Source organism: Canis lupus, chromosome 38 (genome assembly GCF_048164855.1).
Source record: "Canis lupus baileyi chromosome 38, mCanLup2.hap1, whole genome shotgun sequence".
NCBI lineage: Eukaryota > Metazoa > Chordata > Mammalia > Carnivora > Canidae > Canis > Canis lupus.
The window spans coordinates 3,456,829-3,478,232 of NC_132875.1; the positions used below are offsets into that span (position 1 = coordinate 3,456,829).

The window sequence follows — 21,404 nt, forward strand, 5'->3', positions numbered from 1 at the left end:
GATAGGATCTCTGTGAAATAACAAAATCTTTTGTGAAGTTTTATTTATTTTTATTCTTAAAATTAAAAAAAAATTTTTTTAGATTTAAATTCAATTTGCCAACATGTAGTATAACACCCAGTGCTCATCCCATCGTGTGCCCCCCTCAGTGCCCGTCACCCAGTCACCCGTCCCCCCACCCACCCACCTCCCCTTCCACTACCTTTCCTTGTTTCCCAGTCTCTCATGGTTTGTCTCCCTCTCTGGTTTTCCCCACTCGGTTCCCCTGCTTTCTCTTATAATCTTATAATCCCTGCCGCTATTTCCTCTATTCCCCGTCTGAGTGAAACCATATCATGAATGGCTTTAGTCTGAATTTATTGGGCACATAATTTGTGTCTAGTTTAGACATTCGTATCAGACCCGGATGCACGAGTACTTTGTATCTCGTTCCCACCATACCTGTGAAATGAGGTTGTGACGGACCTGGTTTGTCAGTCCTCGTTCTGGCCGCTGCTTTATCGGCCTGTGGTTCACATACCCTACAGTCCACCTGTTCCAGGTATTGAATTCATCGGTGTTTAGTCTATTCCTAGTGCTGGGCAGCCGTGAGCACAGTTGATTTTAGAGCATTTTCATCACCCCAAAAGGAAATGACGCCCCTCAGCCAGCACTTCTCAGTCTCTGCCCCGAGGTCCCCAGCCCTAGGCAACCACTTACTCTATTTTGTCTTTATGGGTTTGTCTTTTCTGGACGTTTCATCCCAATGGCTTCATACGATACGTGGCCTTTTTATGCCTGGTTTCTTTCATTTAGCATCCTATTTGCAAGGTTCGTGTATGTTGTGGCATGTATCCGCTCTTCATTTCTTTTTATAACCAATTAATATTCCATAGTATGGATACGTCACATACCACGTATTCATTCAAACACTGTGTGTTTGCAAAAATGTGTTTTTTTTTCTTTTCTTTAAAGGGGGGGCCAGACTATTGAACTTCAGAAAAACACTTGATGTGGCTTGAGCGGCGTGTGATGGGGAGGTTATAGCTGTCTTCTCAGCTGAAGGAAAAACAAATCATTGCTTTCTTAGAGGAACTGGGGCAAGACATTCTCATCAATATGAGGAATGGCGTGCTGAGAGCAGAACCTGATTTTTTTTTTTTTTTCCTGTACTCATTTGGAAAAAAGAAAAAAATGTACTGACTCCTTTTATGAGCCGGTGTTCTCTTGGGCTCTGGGGATACAGCAGACTACAAAACAAAGTCCTTGTCTGCCTGGAGCTTATATTCTGGAGGTTGGGATTGGAGAGAGAGGAGGAGACCGTTAACTCTACTGTATCATGTGTGAATTCTCTGCAGGAAGACAAGCAGGAAACAGGATAGATAGTGTCGGGAGGTCGGGGGTGGGTGTTATTTTGTATGGATTGTTGGAAAAATCATCTGGGTTATGGTGACCTTTGGATTTCTAGAGATGTGAATATGGAAGGGGGAGGGAGGACCGTGGGACTTTCTGGAGGAAGATATCCGGACAGAGGGAACAGCACATGCAAAGGCCCTGGGGCAAGAAGGTCAGGGTGTCTGGAGACTCCAGAGTCCCACATGGGGATGGTCGATCACACCTCAGAGAATCTGGTTCGCTTATGAGCTACCTACTGAATGCCTGACCACACATGAGAAAATGCATTTATCTTTCCCCTGCATCTGTACTGGGCTGAAAAGTCACTCTGCACGAGAAGCTCTGGTTCTGTTCCTAAGGCGAGCAATCATCTGGGAACGAGTGTAACACGGGGGCAGAACTACTACATGCGTAATCCATCCACAGAGGACTTGGGAAGATTCAGTTCTTTCCAAAGCCAAACCCCCTTTTGCTTTTATTTATTTATTTTTAAAAGATTTTATTTATTCATGAGCGATTCAGAGAGAGAGAGAGAGAGAGAGACGCAGAGGGAGAAGCAGGCTCCATGCAGGGAGCCCGGTGTAGGACTCGATCCTGGGACTTGATCCTGGGACTCCAGGATCGCACCCTGAGCTGAAGGCAGACGCTCAACCACTGAGCCCCCCAGGCGTACCCCCTTTTGCTTTTCAAGAAGCTGTCTTTTTTTTAATATAAATTTTTTATTGGTGTTCAATTTACCAACATAAAGAATAACACCCAGTGCTCATCCCGTCAAGTGCCCCCCTCAGTGCCCGTCACCCAGTCACCCCCACCCCCGCCCTCCTCCCCTTCCAGCACCCCTAGTTCGTTTCCCAGAGTTAGGAGTCTCTCATGTTCTGTCTCCCTTTCTGATATTTCCCACTCATTTTTTTCTCCTTTCCCCTTTATTCCTTTTTCACTATTTTTTATATTCCCCAAATGAATGAGACCATATAATGTTTGTCCTTCTCTGATTGACTTATTCACTCAGCATAATCCCCTCCAGTTCCATCCACATCGAAGCAAATGGTGGGTATTTGTCGTTTCTGATGGCTGAGGAATATTCCATTATGTACATAGACCACAGCTTCTTTATCCATTCATCTTTCGATGGACACCGAGGCTCCTTCCACAGTTTGGCTGTTGTGGACATTGCTGCTAGAAACATCGGGGTGCAGGTGTCCTGGCGTTTCACTGCATCTGTATCTTTGGGGTAAATCCCCAGCAGGGCAATTGCTGGGTCATAGGGCAGATCTATTTTTAACTCTGAGGAACCTCCACAGTTTTCCAGAGTGGCTGCACCAGTTCACCTTCCCACCAACAGTGCAGGAGGGTTCCCCTTGCTCCACATCCTCTCCAACATGTGTGGTTTCCTGCCTTGTTAATTTTCCCCATTCTCACTGGTGTGAGGAAGCTGTCTTTATAGCCGTTTCTGCTCGGGAGTAAGAAATCATGTGGTTAAAAAAAAAAAAAAAAAAAAAGAAATCATGTGGTTGTTTCCGCGGGAGCATTTGAATACTGCCCAGCCCAGCGCACAGGTTCGTGCACGACCCACTTAATGCCCGAGGCCGCAGGGTTTCTCTGTCGTGCCAGGAGGATGGCAAGGACCCCGTCATTGCTGCTACACCATTTGTTCACGTTCCTGCCGTTGGTAACCGAGCAGCCGCTCCTTGTTTTGAGGACTTCTGTGGATTTTTTAGATATTCGTGATAAATACTCCTCAGTTTAACCCTTTGTAAGTGTACAGCTCCGTGGCCTTAGATACGTGCCCGAGGCTCCGCGTCCATCAGCACTGTCTGTGTCCCAAACCTCTTCCTTGTCCCCAGCCCGAGCTCTGTACCCGTTGAATGTTAATCGCCTCTTCTCGCCCCTGGTGACCGCTGTCCTGCCTCCTGTCTCTTCGATTTCGCCTATTCCAGGTTCTTCCTGGAATCTCCCACAATGTTTGCCCTTCCCTGATGTATTTCGCTAAGTCGGATGCTTTCAAGGACCATCCGTACCGTAACGTATATCAGATCCGTTCTGATTGTGTAGCACGCTGTCCTGTGGTGTCTTGCGCTCGGCACGTCCCGCAGGCTGTAGTGCGTGGCCGTTTCCTCTGAATCCCGAGCCGCGGACTCCAGGACAGGGATGCACAGCCGAGGGGCCAGCGCCTCTCTGACCCCCGCTGAAAGGTCCGATCCATTTCTTACGAGCACTTCATGGTTAAGTCCACACTCGTGTCCGCTGTCCCTAATGTTAGTTTCCGGGAACCCCATAAAAGGCAAGATTATCCCCGCTTTGCAGATAAGGGTCCTCAAAGGGGAAATGACTCACTCACACTAATGATCTTACTCTTGTCCTTATCAGTAATAACCAAATTTGAACACAGACTGCGCTGTGTCGCGGCGACCGGCTCCGGCAGAGGGCTTCACGAGTCCTCGGTCCTCCCCACGACTCTTGTGTGGCTTGGGCAGGATCGTGAGCCCGTTGTACAGATGAGGAAGCCGAGGCCTGGAGAGGCTCAGCCACTCGCCCTGAGTCACAGGGCTGATAAGGGGGACATCTGGGGCTCCCTCCAGAGCTTGACCCGGGTACAGTTGTCTTGCCAGAACCAGGACGGGCCTGCCGCCTGCCTACCCCTGGCTCAGACGTCCTCCGACGACCTGCTGCCAGGCCCTGCGTTACCAAATGTCAGGCCGGGCAGCGTCATCTGTGTCCCTGATTGTGCCTTGCTCCGGTCTGGGAACACTGCCAGACGCAGCCAGTGCTAGATGTAAATAAGGCCATCATTTGATTTTTATAAACTTCCTTTTAGAGCTTGAGACCTATATGACCTATATATGTCACACATATATCCTGTGCGACACCCCCCACCTGGACGTGCCAAAGGCGCCTTGCGTTCACTATGTGCAAGAACGGAACCCATCCTTTCCACGGTCTCGTCTCTTTGCTGCGAACTCTGTCCCAAGTCTCGTTTCTCCTCACGTTGGCTTGTCTCAGGGCAGGCGTCTTAGCCCTGCAGGAATGGAAGCCAGAGACCTTAGGACCCCCTTAGACCCTTCTGTGTCTGTCCCCACGCTGCTCATCTTTGCCACTTGTGCCTCTGAGAGGTTTCTCAAACGTGTGTCTCCTGTGAACCCCGACCTGGGGAGGAGGACTGCGGCCTTCACCGCACAGACCGTTGCAGTAGACCTCGGCATCCTCGTGCCCTGCCCGTCCTCCTCCAGCTAAAGGCCAGGCTGAGGGAATGGTCCTGCTTGACAACATTTGGTGATGGTTTGTTGCCTGTGGGCAGGAGGCTGGAGTCTGCTGGGCGCCTCCGGCCATGGGGCGGTCCTGCCTTCCCCTGGGTCTGGGAAGCACCCGCCGCTCTGCGGGGCCTGGGTCTGTGTCCTCGGGACTCGGCCTGGCTCCTGCCTCTCTCCCCATCTCCACCTTGGCCGCCGTGTCCTTGTGTCCCCAGGGGCTCGGCCTGTGGTCCTCCTCCTAAGAGCCAAGGGGGGACTTTCTCAGCTGCTCGTTCTCCTTCAGTAGAACAGGTGCCGTGTCAGCCCCGTGGGAGCCACCGGCGGGGACGGGCGTCTGGTCCACGGCCGTGCCTGACCCGTGGCAGACGTCGCGGCGGTCGTGGGAGCCCCATCCCATCTCTCCATCCCAGCCGCGGATGTGACTGCGGGGAAGCCTTGAGCAGCCCTACCACTGTCCTTTGCTGGAATGTTCCCCCCCTGAGCTGTTCTGGGCTCGAGCCCACGGGGTGTTTCCTGTTTCGTGGCTGGGACTTGGGGCAAGCTCACATCTCTGGACCGTAGGCTCCCCCTTGTAAAGTGAGGGGCGTCTGCCCTGTGGCCTCGTTGCTGCTTGGTGCAGGTTAGAGGAGATGCGGCGTGAAGGCTTCGTAGACTGTCAGGTGCACGTGCAGGGAGGCAGCTGTTGCACCCAAAAGGCGGTGAGACGGGCGGCACCGGCCCCTCGGGCAGGGCCCCTCAAGGGGACAGTGTCCCCCCTGGTGTGGCCAGCCTGGGCTCGGTCTGGTGCTTCCATCTCCAGGTGTGGGTGGAAAACCTGCTGTGTGTGCCTAGTCTGTGTGGCACCTGTTCCTCCGACTTTTTTCTCTTTCTTCCTTCCTTTCTTTCCTTTCTCTCTCTCCTTCTCTGTCTCTTTCTCCCTTTTTTTTTTTTTTTTTATCTTTTTAAAGATTATTTATTTGAGAAAGAGTTTAGGGGATGGAGCATAGGGAGAACATCTTCAGGCAAGTCCTCCACTGAGTGCGGAGCCCGAGGCGGGGCTCGAGCCCACAACCCATGAAACCAAGAGTCAGATGCTTAACCAACCGATCCACCCGGGTGCCCCTTGGCTTTTCAATGGCGTGAAAAATAACAGTGCGGCTGCCGCTCCCGAGCCCCTGCCCCCGCCGCCCCGTCCTGTGTCCCCGTGGAGAGGCGTCTCGCCGCGTGGCAGTCGTCTGCGGGAATGACAAGTCCCCCCTCCGCAGTGAACTCAACCCTGCCGTCTAACTGGCGGGAATCACCTTTGTTAGTGTGACACTAGCTGTTTCCTCAACCACTAACCCTCTGGAGAGGATTTGGCATTCCTTTTGGCCGCTGTCAATGGTATCCTCACCACAGGGCTTGTTAACTGGGGGCGTGCACATCCTGGCTTGCTTGTGCCAAGTGGATCTTTGTTTATCCTGGCCCAGGAGGAGTTGGAAGAGAAGGTGGTTTGAATAGTTCTGGGTGTATATTTGTTGCTAATATTTTAAAACTTGATTTGGTGCCTCCTTAATCCCCCCCCCCCGAGATTTATTTATTGTAGAGAGAGAGGCAGATCACATGCACGCAAGCAGGGGGAGGAGCAGAGGGAGAGCATCTCAAGCAGCCTCCCTGCTGAGCATGGAGCCTGATCTGGGGCTCGATCGTAGGACTCTGAGATCACGACCTGAGCCTAAATCGAGAGTTGATGCTTAACCGACTGAGCCCCCTTAATTCTTTAGGGGTATGAACCGAAAGCCACTTCATGGAAAAACCAGGAAAGGACAAGGAGGGGATGGTTTCATTGCTTCCAGGTGACCCCAACATCAGACACCTGTAAGAAGCAAGAGTCTAGTTCAAATATACCAATGACAGCAAGTCCATCCTTGGGCTCATTCGTTGTTGCGTAACAGGAGCTGTTCTAAGCACTTGGCCTGTGGTGCCTCCCTGAATCCTCCCAACTGCTGTATGAAGAGGAGCTTCAGTGCCTTGCTCTGGGTCACACGGTCACCTAATGGCCAGGAATCTGGCTCCAGAGCCTGGGCTCCGTCCTCACTGTCTCTGAGGCAGACCCACGTTCCCACTCAGGACGTACCCTCGTTCCAGATCATCTGTAGTCGGACATCGTGTGTTAGCACAGAATGCTGCCTTGACCTCCCCGCCAGGCCTCTCCCTGCACAGAGTCCGCGGTAGTCCCCGTGGGCTTCATCCTGTCCATACTGGTTCTGTCCCGTCTCTGCTTCCCCAGAGCTGCTGGTTGAGCCAGTTTGCTCAGGTGGGGCTTGCAAACAGACCTGCTCTCCCCTGGTCCTCCGCCAAGCGCAGCTGGTGCAGCTGCAGCAGAAGCTGATCAACAGGATCAGGCTGCTCAGAGGGAGGCTGGGGCAGCAGGGTCCCCGGGGAGGCCGCCTGCTTGCTCGGAAGCCCAAAGGCCTAGAAATCCACGCGCAGTTGATGTGGGAGCTGTGATCCTGCTGAAGCTCGTGGCTGTTTGGGTTGGTTTGTCTCTCCTTCCCTCCTTCCCTTCCTTCCTTTGTTCACTGAAACACCAAGAATGAGGTCCTAGGAAAGGTAACAGGTCGGAAGGCGGCTCTGAGCCTCTGAACGCTTGTCTGCTCTGGATGCTGTAGAAAGCTGACGTTCCTTACTGAGCAAGGGGCTTTCTAGGGGCTGAGGTGGTGCGGGGCTGGAATCCAGTCTGGCTCGGTTCAGGCGTGAGTGCCGAAACCAGGCCTGCTTTGGGGCTGGGCTGTCTGCCCGGTGTGAGGCTCAGACCCCACGATCCTGTCCCTTGTGGGGAGCCGGGCTGGTGGTCTTCTCGGCCTTGGGCTTTGAGGTCAAAATAAAAAAAATTACAATCTCCTGACTTGGGATTTTGGAAAGCACATGGGATGCTAAGCAGCAACCGCGCCAGGTGCCACTTCCAGAGGAGGCTGTCCGCGGATGGGTGCTGGGCGGCCCTCGGCCTTCGCTTACCGCTCACCCTACTGATCGGAAGCCCTGAGCTGACTCTTCTCCTGGTACCTGCTGGCTTCTGCCCCAGCCTTGTCTCCCCGCTCGGCTTTCTTTTCTACAGAGCTCCTTTTCTCAAACTCGATTAGATGTCATTGTTGGCTTGCTCATGTGGTCTTCTTCATTTCGCAGGGATGACGCTTAATTTAAGTAAGAGTTTGGCTGCCTTTACGCTAAACAACTACACCCTGCCAAGGGGCCGGTGGGGAGTCGGTAGCCAGATTGTTTAGTGAAAGACATGGTATTGATTTATGATTTTCACTTTAATCCATTCCCAGACACGCCTGCATTTAATTGCATGTGGGGGGGAGGCGGGCACTCAGTTGCTGCTTTAAGAAAGAATCCGGGTGTCCTGTGTGCAGAGAGGGGAGGCCCTCCCGAGTATGCATGCGGGACCGCTGCGCGTGGGGCAGGTGTGCATCCGGCCTCGGGGAGGCTGTGCTGGCAGGGCTGGCGGGCTCCTCCTCCAGCACACGGCTGCTAGACCAGCATGAGGTCTCTCGCGGCTCTGCTCAATCGCCGTCCGTGGCTCCCTGCTGCCCGTGAACGAAACACGGAGTTCTCCGCTGGCGGGCAGGGGCCTCCCGGGCTGGCTCCACTGTGCCCGTCGAAACTTCTTTTCCATCGTTGTCTAGTTCTATGGGCAAACTATCTTGGTGGTCTTTGAACGTGTGGTGTCCAGTTGGGCCTGCCTGTCCTCTTCCTCCCTTTCTCTGGAATTCTCTGCCTCTGCTGCCTGCCTGCTGTCCAGTCTTCAAGGTCCACTTCAAATAAAAATCTTTGCTAGGAAATTCTTCTGATTTCTCTGAGCTCTGGCTCAACTCTGCTGCTATTTCTTTTTTTTTTTTTTGGTAAGATTTTATTTAAGAGAGAGAGTGCATGAGCACAAGTAGGGGGAGGGGCAGAGGGAGAGGGAGCCCGATGTAGGTCTCGATCCCAGGACCCTGAGATCATGACCTGAGCCAGAGGCAGACACTTGACCGTGCTTAGGCCACCCAGGTGCCCCTCAGCTGCAGTTTCTCTCTCTCCTCGGGTGTATGTTAGCCTGCCTTGTAATAGGATTGTTCTTATTAAATTGGGACTCCCTGAGTGTCGTGACGCTGTTGGGTCACGTGTGTCCCTGCCAGGATGGGGCTCAGTGCCTGGAGGGTTAACACTGAGCATTTCCTGAGCGAGCTCTGCGCCAGTTCTGAGTGCTACACCTCTCCAGCTGGGTGGTCCTCACGGAGCTTTCAGGGGTGAGAGTTGTGTTGAATCTGGGTGGGGGGAGGCTAGTAGGGGGCGAGGGGGTGTCATGAGCCATCTGAGTAGCCTGGCTGGTACGGAGGCTGAGGGTTGGTGGCCCGGTACCCAGGCAGTGCGCTGCCCCACCTGCTGTCAGAGACCCATTCTTCTCTAAACACACGGGGAGTTCATCTCTGCTCAGTGGCAGTCTGCTTTTTAAATTTGTTTAAATAAGCTTTTTACTTTAAAATGTTACTAGGCGGGCAGCCCAGGTGGCTCAGTGGTTTAGCACCGCCTTTGGCCCAGGGTGTGATCCTGGGGTCCTGGGATCAAGTCCCACGTCGGGCTCCCTGCATGGAGCCTGCTTCTCCCTCTGCCTGTGTCTCTGCCCCTCTCTCTGTATGTGTGTCTCTCATGAATAAATAAATAAAAATCTTAAAAAAAATAAAATGTTACTAGGCTTACAGAATTACTGTAAAGAAAGTACAGGGGTTCCTATATCTGCCCCCCTGACAACCCCCTTCCCCCCCAATGATTGGTATGGCCTGTGGATGACAATGGATGAACTGATAACAATCCATTATCATGAACTAAAGTCCCTACTTCGTGGAGTTTCCTTAGCTGTTCCCAACGTCCCTTTTCCAGGATCCCGTCTGAGATGTCCTGTTATGTTAAATCATGGTGTCTCCTTCAGCTCCTCTTGGCGGTGACAGTTGCTCAGCCTTGCCTCGTGTTTGACAACCTTCACAGGTTGGAGGATTACTTGTTGGGCATGTTGTGTAGAGTGCCGCTCAGTTGGGATTTGTCTGGTGTTTTTTTTTTTTTTTTCTAACTTTTAAAAAAAGATTCATAAGAAACACACAGAGAGGCAGAGATACAGGCAGAGGGAGAAGCAGGCTCCATGCAGGGAGCCCGACGTGGGACTCAATCCCAGGACTCCCGGGTCACACCCTGAGCCACAGGCAGATGCTCAACCACTGAGCTACCCGGGTGCTGCTGGTGTTTGGTCCTGAGTAACGTGTTTGGGAAAGAAGAACAGTGTCCTTCCCACCACAGTCTGTCTCGGGCCGGTTCTGTCCATACCGTTGATCCCTGTTGATGTGAACCTTGATCACATGACTCGAGGTAGTGATTCTGAAGTGAGTTTTTCTCACTTTCTATACTGTCCTCTCTGGAAGGGACAGTCCCTGTCACCCACAGCTAGAGCGGGGAGTTGTGTTCCGCTTCCTTAAGGGCAGGGTACCCACGTAGGCTGCATGGACTTCTGCGTGGAGATCGTCTCTTCTCCCCCATGCACTTCGTCAGGCATTGAGTTATGTCCGTGTAGACTCACTAAGACTTATTTCATGCTTTGGATTATAACTGCGACTTTATTCTATCGCCCACATTGTTCCTGCTCTGACCACGGAGAGCTCATTCACTTGGGTGATAGAACCCTATCAGCATGGGGGTCTTTGGGGGGCACTTTTTTTTTTTAAATAATTTTCTGGCCCTACAAGATGCTCCAGGCTCATGTTGTAGATTTCCTGACCTAGTTCTAGAATCCGCCATTTCTGTAGGGAGCCCTAGTTCCTTTCACTGGAGAAGGGGGTCAGGAATCCAAGATGCTGTGGGCTCCAGGTCTGATCCATTACCCCTGGACTCGTTCCACCCTCCTCATTCTCCCCCTCCCACGGTGAGAGGACTGGTTCCCACCGTGCGCTCCCTTCATTGTCCAGTTCCAGTGCAGTGGTGTAAGCTGTGAACCCGGGCCCCATGGGGACACGCCGGTCCACTCTCGTACGTACACGTGTACTTGCTTCTGCCTTTAGCTCTGTAGACTCCACGGTCAGGCTCCCACGTTACTTGGGCCAGCACTTCTACCCCCACCTCCCTGGGGGGGGCGGTTTCATACGTCTGTGACACGTTTAGATTCTTCTGTAGTTTGTCCTTCCACCCCGGCTTGTCCCCCCTCTTCCCTGCCCCCCAACCTCCCAAGTGATTTCTGTCTTAATTGCGTATATTAAGGGTTACTCTTGTGCTGTGGAGTTCTCTGGGTTTTTGACCGATGCTTAGATGTCTCGTATTTGCCATCACCGGGTCCTACAGACTAACCTCACTGCTCTAAGTAATCCTCTGCTTCACCTGTTCGGCTCCCCCTATTTGCACATGCCTGGCGGCCACTGTGGACACAGCCTCTCTAGCTTCGCCTTTTCCAGAACGTCTGTCCTGTGATTGGAATCACAGTGTGTGGCTTTGTCCTACTGGCTTCTTTCTGTCTCTGAGCCATGTGCACTCAAGAGTCCTCCAGGCCTTTTTGTCACTTGGCAGCTCGTGGCTCTTCACTGCTGTGTAGTATTCCTCGGTGCCGTGGGCCGGCCGCCGTTCGTAGGTTCAGCCTTCCTCACTGGAGGATGTCCCAGTTGCTTCCAGAGTTTGGTGATTATGAGTGAAGCTTCGATAAACATTCCCGTGCAGATTTTTTATGTGAACCTAAGTTTTCAGGATAAATGCCTGGAGGCTTCCACCTCCCCTTCATTTCACCTGGAAAATGTCAGCACGCTCTGAAAACGACCAGTTCTGTTGCTGAGCTGCCCATCTACTGACCTGCTTTCCTGTTTTTCTTTGAGTGGCACGCATTGCCACCTGCGTTGCTGACAACTTTTATTTATTTATTTTTTAATTCTGGGAGGTAATATGGGGAAAATAGGGTGACCTTGTGATTTGGAACAGCTTTGCAGGAGTCGGGGCTTAGTGGAGCCTTGAGGATCCCTCCATGGTGTTGAATAGGAGCTTAACGTGATCCCTGAAGCTGTTTTCACCTTGGGTGTGGCAGGAGGGCCAGCAGCCCTGGGGAGTTTCCTGCAGCTGAGCCCTTCACCCCGTTGTGACTCTGCGGAGGGGCTGGTGGCTCACCTGTGGCCCTTTCAGGCCTTCGGGTCACATTGAGGTGGCAAGTCTGTTCTCCAGGTAGGTGAGCTGTGTGCTCTGGTTACCCAGTCACTGGTGTAAAGAGGCCCAGGCCCAGAACGCCCTATATTTATGGGGGCAGGTGGCTGGCCTGTCCAGGTGTTAAGCTTCAACATCCTCCGTGCACTAGCTTTTGTTTTATTTTTAAGACTTGTTTATTTGAGAGAGAAAGAGAGAAGAGGGAGTGAGAGCAAGAGCAGGGTGGAGGGGTAGAGGGAGAAGCAGGCTCCCCACTGAGCAGGGAGTGATGTGGAACTCGATCCCAGGACCCCAGGATCATGACCTGAGTGGGAGGCAGAGACTCGACGGACTGAGCCCACCCAGTCACCCCTGCTTTTGTTTTATTTTTAAGACACCTGCACTGACTACTTGCCATGTAGCAAACAGTATGCTACTTTTTCATCTGTTTAATCCTCATAGTGACCTTAGTAGGCGAAGTTTTCCATTTTAGAGATGAGCAAAGTGAGGTCGAGAAGGTTAAATAGTGACAGAGTAGCATGAGATTGAACCCAGCTCTCGATGGCCGAGCTTCTCGGTCCCCCACGCCATCTCTGGAGGGAGGCACGACTTGGGGGTGACATGCACGTGGCCTCGGAGGCATGGGCTGGGGTGACGTGTCCTTGGGCTCACCTGGGATGCACGGCTGTGTGGGAACTGCTGCAGGAAGGGTGGTTCCTGGGCGAGTGAGAGGCAGGGCCTTGCCCCGATACTTTGACTCTCCCTGGATGCTGGGCCAGGCTGCTGGCTGATTCAGGCTTAAGTTGTTTTCATTCTGGAAGTTGTCAAATTTGTAAAAGCAGATGAGGTGAGTTCCTTGTATGCCTGTCACTCAGGTACTTGAATTATTAGGATTTTGCAGTTTCTGCTTTCTCTCTCCTGTCATAGTTTATGTTTTATTTGTGCCTTTTCTTGTTTGTTTGGAACAACATCCATGAGGACACTGTAACCGTTGGCTCACCCCCCCGATCTGTGTGACATCTCTCCTTTGTTGGGATGATTTTCTCACCGTTGCGCATCACGTGGTTGTGGCGTGTTTGTTTCACTTCACAAATATTTGTATTGTCCCCATCCTCTCCGTACCTTTGTCTGAGTCCTTCACAAATATGAACTTTATTTTAATAAATTATTAACAATATTATTCCTCATAGTGATCTCCTAAAGTAGGTATTCTTTTTTTTTTTCAAGAAATTTTAGAGTTGAAAAATCTCTATCAATTTTTTTAAAATTTAGAAATGATGAAACCAAAGTACGGAGAGGTTGAGTAACCTGCTCTGAGTCATGCTGCTAGTAAGTGGTGTAGCCGTCCTTCAAACCCAGGCTGTGTGGTTTCATAACCTGGACTCTTAATTGCCACCCTTGTGCTAGAAATAGGATTAATTCAAATACCATTACTGTTGCCCATTCCCCGGTACTAGAGATACGGGAAGGAAAAAAGGAGCTCTTGGCCTCTAGATGCCCCCAGTATGGCGAGAAGGGCCTGAAAACCAGTAACTATTGTAGCACAGAAGAGTAAATGCTCTGTAGATGGGAAAGATCACGCAGGACCCCCTGGGGGAGCCAAGGTTGGCCTCACAGAAGCCGGGATCCTGGAGCTTGGGTTGGAAGGATGGACGAAGGGGAGGGAAATCCAGGCGGAGGGGTCCCCAGACTCTCGAGGGGGAGAGCACAGGGCAGGCTGGAGAGAGAGGCATGTGGCACTGGATTCCTCCGGCCACAAGACATGAAGGCACTGCCTTGCCCACAAAGAAGCTTTGACTTTCTCCTGCTGCTGCTGGGGACCTGTGGATGCCTTTTAAGCAGATGAAAACACGGTGAGGAAGGGGTGTGTGATACTGAGCCCTTTCTAGGGGCAGAGTAGAGCATGGATCGAGGGGAGAACAAGATTAGACACCTTCATTCGTGCTGGCAGGAAATGCTGGGCCCCAGTGGAGCCACAGTGGGCGGGAATGAAGAGCATGGATCTGAGGGTGAGGACCAGGCGTCCTTACTATGCACGGGTTCCTTCTCAGGACTTCGGAATTATGGGGTCGCCTAGGAAAGCAACAGCGTTCATAACATCTGCACCTTCACTGATGAACTGATTGCTTATAAAATGGCCCTGGGGCACCTGGGTGGTGCCGTCGGTTGAGTGTCCAACTCTTGGTTTCAGCTCAGATCATGATCTCAGGGTTATGAGATCAAGCTCATGGGGCTCAGTGCGGAGCCTGCTTCAGACGCTCTCTCCCTCTCTCTCTGCTCCTCCCCCACTGCGTTCTTTCACTCTTTCCAATAAATAAATCTTTAAAAATCAATCAAATGGTCCTAATGGCGAATGTGCCGTAAGGTGACCCACCAGTGCATCATGTCCTTGTATTAACCTCCCTCCCACTCCCCCATCGAGATTGTGTCCCTTTATAGTAGACTGTTTGGAGCAAGAGCTTCTCCTGAAGGCTTAGAAGAGCCGCTGTGTCTGAGGGGTCCTGTGGAAAGGAAGTGAGGCAGTGCGTAGGAGCTGAGTGACCCCCAGCCGCCAGCCAGCCAGAGGATAGGGGCCTCCGTCCTCTAGTCCAGCTGCAGGGAACTGAAATCTGCCAACAATGGGGAGCTTAGCTTGCAAGAGGACCCGGGGTGCAGAGTGGAACACCACATGGGCCGCACTGTGATGGCAGCCGGTGGGACCCCGAGCAGAGGGCTCAAGCTGGCTCCAGGGAAATGGAGAAAATAAACATGGTTTTTGGTAAGCCCCGAAATTTGTGCTAATTTGTCACGAAGCAGTAGAAAGCTGAAGCCCGCCCCGTTCGGCTTCTCCCCCCAACACCTGACATCTCTTCTGGTCCATCCTCAAGGGCCCTTGGCTCCTGTTTTCTTTCCACTGCAGCAGCACGATGCAAATCTGATGCAAATACATTTCGAAGTGAAATTGCAAATCTTGCAGAAGATGTCAGGATTCCAGTTAGTCAATAAAAGGGTTGCTGGAGAGCTGCTCGAACCTCCCCGGACAAATGAGGACTGGGCAAGGTTGGATCCGCTCGTCACTGGCGAGAAAAACAACCAGCCTGCTGACAAGCAACTGGCTTCCAAAGAGGATGTGAATGTCTTTGAATATTAAGAAACCGCTCCGAGAACACGTCAGCCCCTGAATAATTTCTGCAGAGATTGCCCTCGTGTAGTCGTGGGCGTGCAGGTCCGCGGTGAAGGACGTCATCCCTTCGTGTAGTCGTGTCGGAACGAAGGGAGGAGTACGACAGCAAATCAATGCTCAAGCCTTCCTCCAGTTTAAGAATGGAGTCACCGGCTTCTGGTGAGTGGAGCTGGGATTTGAACCTCGCTTTTCCACGTTGTGGGGCGTTCCAGCAAGTGTCCTCGGCGCCCCCCCGGCCCCGGGTCTGCGCAGGCCGCCCCGCGTGCCCGCAGCTCCCTGAGCCTGGCTGGGGCGACACCCAGGCTGCAGCCTCGCTCCTGTGTGGCAGTGGGTCGCAGGATCCCAGCTGTTGAGCAGTCAGCACCATCTCTCTATTATTTTCTATTGCTGTTGTAATAAATCACCACGAATTTAATGACTTAGTGTACATTTGTGATCGTTCGGTCTGAAGTCAGATGTGGGTCTCACTGGCTTAAAATCGAGGTGTCCGCGGGGTTGTGTCCTTTGCTGAGGGAGATCATTTCCTTGCCTTTTCCAGCTTCGGAAGGCTCTGCTGATACCTGTTGGCTCCGGGGCCCTTCCCCTCTGTGTGTTCAAAGTCAGCCCTGTCACGCCTCTGATGGTTCTTCCACGGACACTTCTCTGATGCTCCTCTTCTGCCTCCCTCTGCCAGCTTTAAGGACCCTGCGATTACATTGGGCTGCTAGATGACCCATGATAATTTCTCCATAGAAGAATTTTTTTTTCTTTTTTAAAGATTTATTTTAGTGTGTGAGCTCGAGCGTGTGAACGACAGTCCATATGTGCTCGTGTGGGTGGAGGGAAGGAGAGAGGGAGAGAATTTTCAAGCAGACTCCCTGCTTAGTGCGGAGCCCAATGTAGGGCTCGATCTCACGGAGATCATAACCTGAGCTGAAACCAAGAGTGTGATGCTCAACTGACTGAGTTGAGCCACCCAGGCACCCCAGAAGGGCCCTTGATTTAATCACACCTGCCAAGAACCTTGGCTGATAAAGCAACCTGTTCAAGTGTTCTGGAGATGGAGACGTGGATGTCCTTGTGTGGGTGGGAGCATTATCCTGCCTGTCCCAGGGTCCATTTGGTGACACTACTTGGCAGCTTGTGTTCATTTTATGCTAACCTGATTCCACCTTCCAGAACCTGTTGCTTTCACAGATTACTCTTATCTTTTGGCTAACTTGGTGACTTGAAGAACTATAGAGTCTTGATGGGGTTGATCTGAACAGCCACGTAGTTGAGGGGCTGGACTCCTTCCTCAGGCTGGGCTTGAGGTATGGTAACCTGCCGTGCACACTGGGACAGCACGTCCCAACGGCAGGGACTTTTGCTGTCTGAGCCGTCTACAAACGGTCTCCCAGAGCTGCTAGGATCCCTAAGAAGGGGATTGTGATGTAATTTCTAGTAACAGTGTTGCCCATGGTGTAAAAGTCAAAATAATAACGAGGAATGTCATGGGATTTGTGATGAAGGACACATAAAAGCTTCTGCACGCAGAGTCTAGAAAGAATGCACACACACTACCTCCTTCTCTAGAATCAGATTTCGATTCTGAACCTTTGGCTGACATGTCCTGTCTCTTCCAGGAGACAGTGAGGCTCTGAAGTTGTTCCCAAGATTCACCAGGAGTACATCATGAGAGGGGTTGAGCTGGATGATAAGCTCTGCCTGGGACCAGAAAAGCCAGTTCTTTCCTTCTTTCAGAGTTGCTTTTCTTTACTCTGTGTGTGTGTGTGTGTGTGTGTTGTGTGTGTGCGCAAGCGCGCACAATACACACACATATATATGTATAATTTGCAAATGTTAAAATAACACTTATAATTATGGCATCAAGATAGGGCAGTCCTGGTGTGATGTGTCTATATCTGGCACCATTTGTTCAAGACCTCAGGAAACACACAGTGAGACGGCATTTTGGCTGGCACCATGTTATAACGCGTGTCTCTGGGCAGAAATCTTAATGTCACTGTGCTTGCCTCTGAGATGTTGTGATTGTCTCCCACAGATGAGTGTTTAAACCCTGTGAGATGTTTCCACGGTGCAGTGAATTATTTTAAAATAATAACCCCTGTTCTCTTTGGTATGAAGCCTGTTTCACATTTATTGTATCAAAGTGTTCTAAAGGATTGGGGGGGGGGGGGAGAAAAAGAACTCAGAACTTGCCAGCGATCCCACTGGCCAGAAATAGCCACAGTAAAGCTTTTTAGTGTATATCTCATAGGATGTAATTTTAACAAAAAAGGAATATTTTTTAACTAAAAGATCTTGTCCTGTAGAAGGTTTTGCAGCCGTTTTTTTTTTTTTTCAGTTAATATTTTATAAGATTGCTTCATGGCATTAGTCCTTGAAAGCATTGCTTTTAATGGCAAGTATATTTACGTTCTCGTAAATGGATATAGCATAACTATTTAACCAGGACCATGTTGTTTGATATTTAGCTTGTTTCTAGTTTCTCGTAGCTCTCTGTCAATATCCTTGTAGTTCTATCATTGAATCCGTTCAGAATTATTCCTTTAGACTAAATTACTAAATGGAATTGTTGCATTCAAGGGTATGTAGAATCTTAAGGCTTTTGATACGTACGTTGCCACATCGTCCCCCCTGCCCCCCCCATCATATCCTTTGGGTGTAAGAGTGTGCTGGGTTCGCCGTCATTCTGTCCAGCATGCCGCGGTGTATTACAGATCTGTGAAGCTAGTTGAAGAGAGGACATGGAGTAGTTCATGGAAACAAAGGTCCCTGATGGTGAGCTGGAATCTGATTCAGAGTGGCCTTGCTGTGGCAGCAGGTGTCCAGAGCCCACGACCACTTGTCTGCTGCCCTGATTGAGAACTTCTCCGTGTCTGAGATGCCACGTGGTGCGCTGGATGGAAAACAATCTGTGTGTGCCCCTGCCTGATTCAGCTATACTCACACAGCCGTGTAGAGAACAGAGCTAAGAGAGCATTTGGAGGAGTCTCCAGGGCCTCAGAAATACGGTGCTATACCCTCCTGTTGTCTTCATCTCTAGCTTGCCATTCTCAATGTGAGGAGGCCTCTTGTAGCAGGGGGATCTCTTAGCAGCCTAAAGTCAACCAATCCGATTGCCCATTGACGGCTTTCTTATCTGGCCGGTGGAGAAAGGAGCTGGACTCTTGAAAATTGGGACTGATTCTAATTCTTAATTTTTTTTTTTTTATTTATTCATGAGAGACACAGAGGCAGAGACACAGACAGAGGGAGAAGGAGGCTCTTGAGAGGAGCCCGATGTGGGACTCAATCCCAGGACCCCAGATCATGACCTGAGCCAAAGGTAGACTCTCAACCGCTGAGCCACCCCGGTCCCCTGATTCTCACTCCTGTTTAGGATCTCAACAGGAACAGCCCCTGGGCAAATGGCACCCTGGAGTTTTCAGATAAAAGATGCTATTTTGCATAAGCAAATGATGCCCTTTGCAACCATTTTTGCAAATTATCTGCGGCCTGTTGGGAAGCTTGCTCAGTATTCTGTTCCGGAGACTTGTGCTCTGTGAGAATTCTTCCTTGATTTCTATTGCTGGAGTTGGGCCCATCATGCAGTCTCTTTATAGGCCGTTTTCATGATGCTTGATTAATGCTCTACTGTTAATGTCCCTTCTAAGACCTGGACCACTGGCTTTATTGAAATGGGCTTTTTCGCGTGCGGGCCCACCGCTCATGGGTGTCACGTGGCCTGAGACCCAAGTCTGGCAAACACTGAGAATAGCTGGAGTGTTTCAGCTTTGGCGCAGAGCGCGATCTGGCTGGCCACTGTTGAATCTTTGGGAGAAGTGACAGGCAGGCTGGAGGTAGACCGCATTGTGGTGGGATCATTATGTCACCCCTGAAGTGCAGGAACTTTTGTTAACAATACCAGGGAGATAAGGGCTTTTGTTTTTTCTTCAAAATTGAAACCATTGGCCAATACTAGGATTATTTCAGCATGTTCCACAAATATATCAAGTTTGGATTTGTGTCGTAGTCTGTGTGTTGTGGTATTTATATCCTGTCATTTCGCCTTACAATAGAAGGTCTGAGAGTGATCCTTCATACATCAGACGTGTATTGGGTATTAATAGCCACCCCAAATTATCCCTTGAAGCTGCCATTGTAAAAAGCAAAAATATCTAGGCAGGCGTTATTCAAAACATGGAAAAAGTTTAAGGTGCTTATTTAGTTCTGCTAACAAGTTATTACGGAAAAGCTGGCGTATTTTTGTCAGTGGTCTGCTAATTCTTAGGCAGCTAGTTTTCTATAATTTAGATGCCAAAGAACACACCTTTGCACACAGAGCCAGGCTCCTCATACTTAAAACACCGGGCACAAGCCATTTCTTTAACAAATACTCATTCATCAACGAGTGTTCGAGTGGCTTTATCTGCTAGCATTCTAGGCCCTGGGAAGCAGACGGAGGAGGTCTCTAGCCTTCATGGAACTTACGGTGGGGACGACTGGTTACAGTACAAATACATCACGAACAAGGTGACGTCAGGTAGCAGTTCAGTCCTGTGAGGAAAATTCAGTGATGTGACCAAGGGGAAGGCGGGGTGGGCTCTTTTGGGGCCGCCTGCGAAGACCTTTGGAGGAAGCCTGGGTGTTGACCATGAGCCAGCCTTGCTTGACCTTTGTTGGCCTTGCCGAGAGTCGTTCATGGCTGAGGGATCAGCGCATACAAGACTGGGGGCAGGCGTGAGCTTGGCCTCTTCCAGCAACAGGAGAAAAATTCTCATGGAGCATGAGGCTGAAGAGACGGCCAGGCCCAGATCATGCAGGAACTTCCAGGCCACGGCCAGGGAGGAGTTTCCTACCATTTTATAACCCAGGGCTGCATGTTGGCACCAGATGAGATTGTGTGGAGCTTTGCTTTCTGTGGCGGTTACGAAAATAATGTGACTTTTGTAGCGACTGCCCTACTTTCTGCCCTTCCCTGGCCAGGTGCGCACAGAATGGGGTTCATCCCTTTCCTGTGGTTGCAGCCCTGCAGATACTTGGCTCCCCCGATCTCCAGGCTGAATTCAAGCTCTCGTTTTACAAGCCAGCCTTCCCTGCTTGGATGGACTCGGCAACCCCAGGGTTTCTCTCCTCCCTGAACATACTTTCAGGCATTGGTAAAATTCTGGTGGTTGTGCGCACGGCAGTGGAAGAGGAGGGGTGTGCTGCTAGGCCAGGCCTAGTCCGGGTTTTGGAAAATAGCGTCTGTTTCCAGAAGCCAGGGAGTGTCTGTTGTGTTGCTTTCCTGGAGTCCTGAACGAGGAGGAGCCCTGATGGAGGTGGCCCCCATCAGCACCGCCCACCACCTCACAGCTGAGCTTGGCCACGTCAGCCTTGTTTAATAAAGCAGCTCTGCTCTTGGCCTCAGTTGGATTATCCTTTAGCATTTCAGCGTGGGCACACACCACTGTCAGTGTTCACACAACAGCACGCGGGTTGGAAAGGACCCCTGAACCTCCCCTGGGCAGTGTTGTCGTGACTCTTTCTGGGTGCTCTTCCCCTGGGAGCCTTTCCTGCTAGAAAGTGCCTCCTGTGCAATGCCCTGCAGTGCAGAGTTCTGCCGGGACAGCCACTCCGCTTCTGTTTCCACACACCCCGCCTCGGCCGCCACGGGGTCCTGCCCCAGCTGCTGCAGGCTCTGGCTCGGAGGGACCGTGGGAGGAGAGGCCTGGGCCTCCCAGGACTCTTGGTGTGTATACTTTGATTTACTGAGTTGCTTAAGGATCTGTGTTTGGGCTGGCAGAGGAAGATAAGAGATTCCAGAAATTCTTGCTCTCTCCCGGGTTGCTGGCTAAATTCCCTTTTCCTCCTCCGTGACAGAGGCCTGGGGCCAGAGGGGAGGTGAGCTCACACTGATCCTGTAATTGACCTCTCGGTGTTGGTCACTGACTCTTGACCCTTCTGATCAAGATGATTTATTGGCCCGTTATTTTTAATAATTATTATTGTTACAATGACACCATTCATTTGGCTGAGGCCTTCCTCTGTCGATTGAGAATTGGATCACGTGGGGGCAACGTGCTCGTCTAGATCCTGGCATGTGGTTGGTGCTCACCTAAGGGGTTCACTTCTACTCAGCTAGAAGGTGATGGTCCTTTTGCAGGAGAGTGAATTGTTTGGGGTTCTCAGGCCAGTGACCATATTTTTGGTTTCCCAGCTCTGTGTCCTGGATTATTCGAATGGTCTAGGCCGGTGAGTCCTGAAGTGTGGTCCCCAGACCGGCAGCATCAGGCTCACTTGGGAATGCCAGAGAAATGCAGAGTCTCAGGCCCGACCTAAGAACCCCTGAACCAGAAATTCTGGGGTTAAGGCCAAGAATGTGTGCTTTAACAAACCCTCTGGGTGATTCTGAAGCAGCTTGAGTTTGAGAGCAGCTGGTCCCAGCCATCGACCTGGCGTTCTCAGGGATACTTCAGGCTGTGTCTCAGACTCCAGTGTGAGATGCGCTGCTCCCAAGGTGGTCCTGTCGA

At 51.1% G+C, this 21,404-nt stretch overlaps 1 protein-coding gene across 12 annotated transcripts in view; it reads left to right on the top strand.

Moving 5' to 3' along the window:
* NOS1AP (nitric oxide synthase 1 adaptor protein) overlaps positions 1-21,404 on the top strand; it is a 277,804-nt gene that overhangs the window by 86,999 nt on the left and 169,401 nt on the right. The window contains exon 1 of one of the 12 annotated variants that reach the window (XM_072814418.1): positions 6,998-7,117. The exons of 10 other annotated variants lie outside the window; for them this stretch is intronic. The gene's annotated coding sequence lies outside the window, so the exon portion shown is untranslated. Of the gene's footprint in view, positions 1-6,997; positions 7,118-21,404 lie in introns of those variants that run through there. One more of the 12 variants, XM_072814420.1, reaches the window with a different exon arrangement.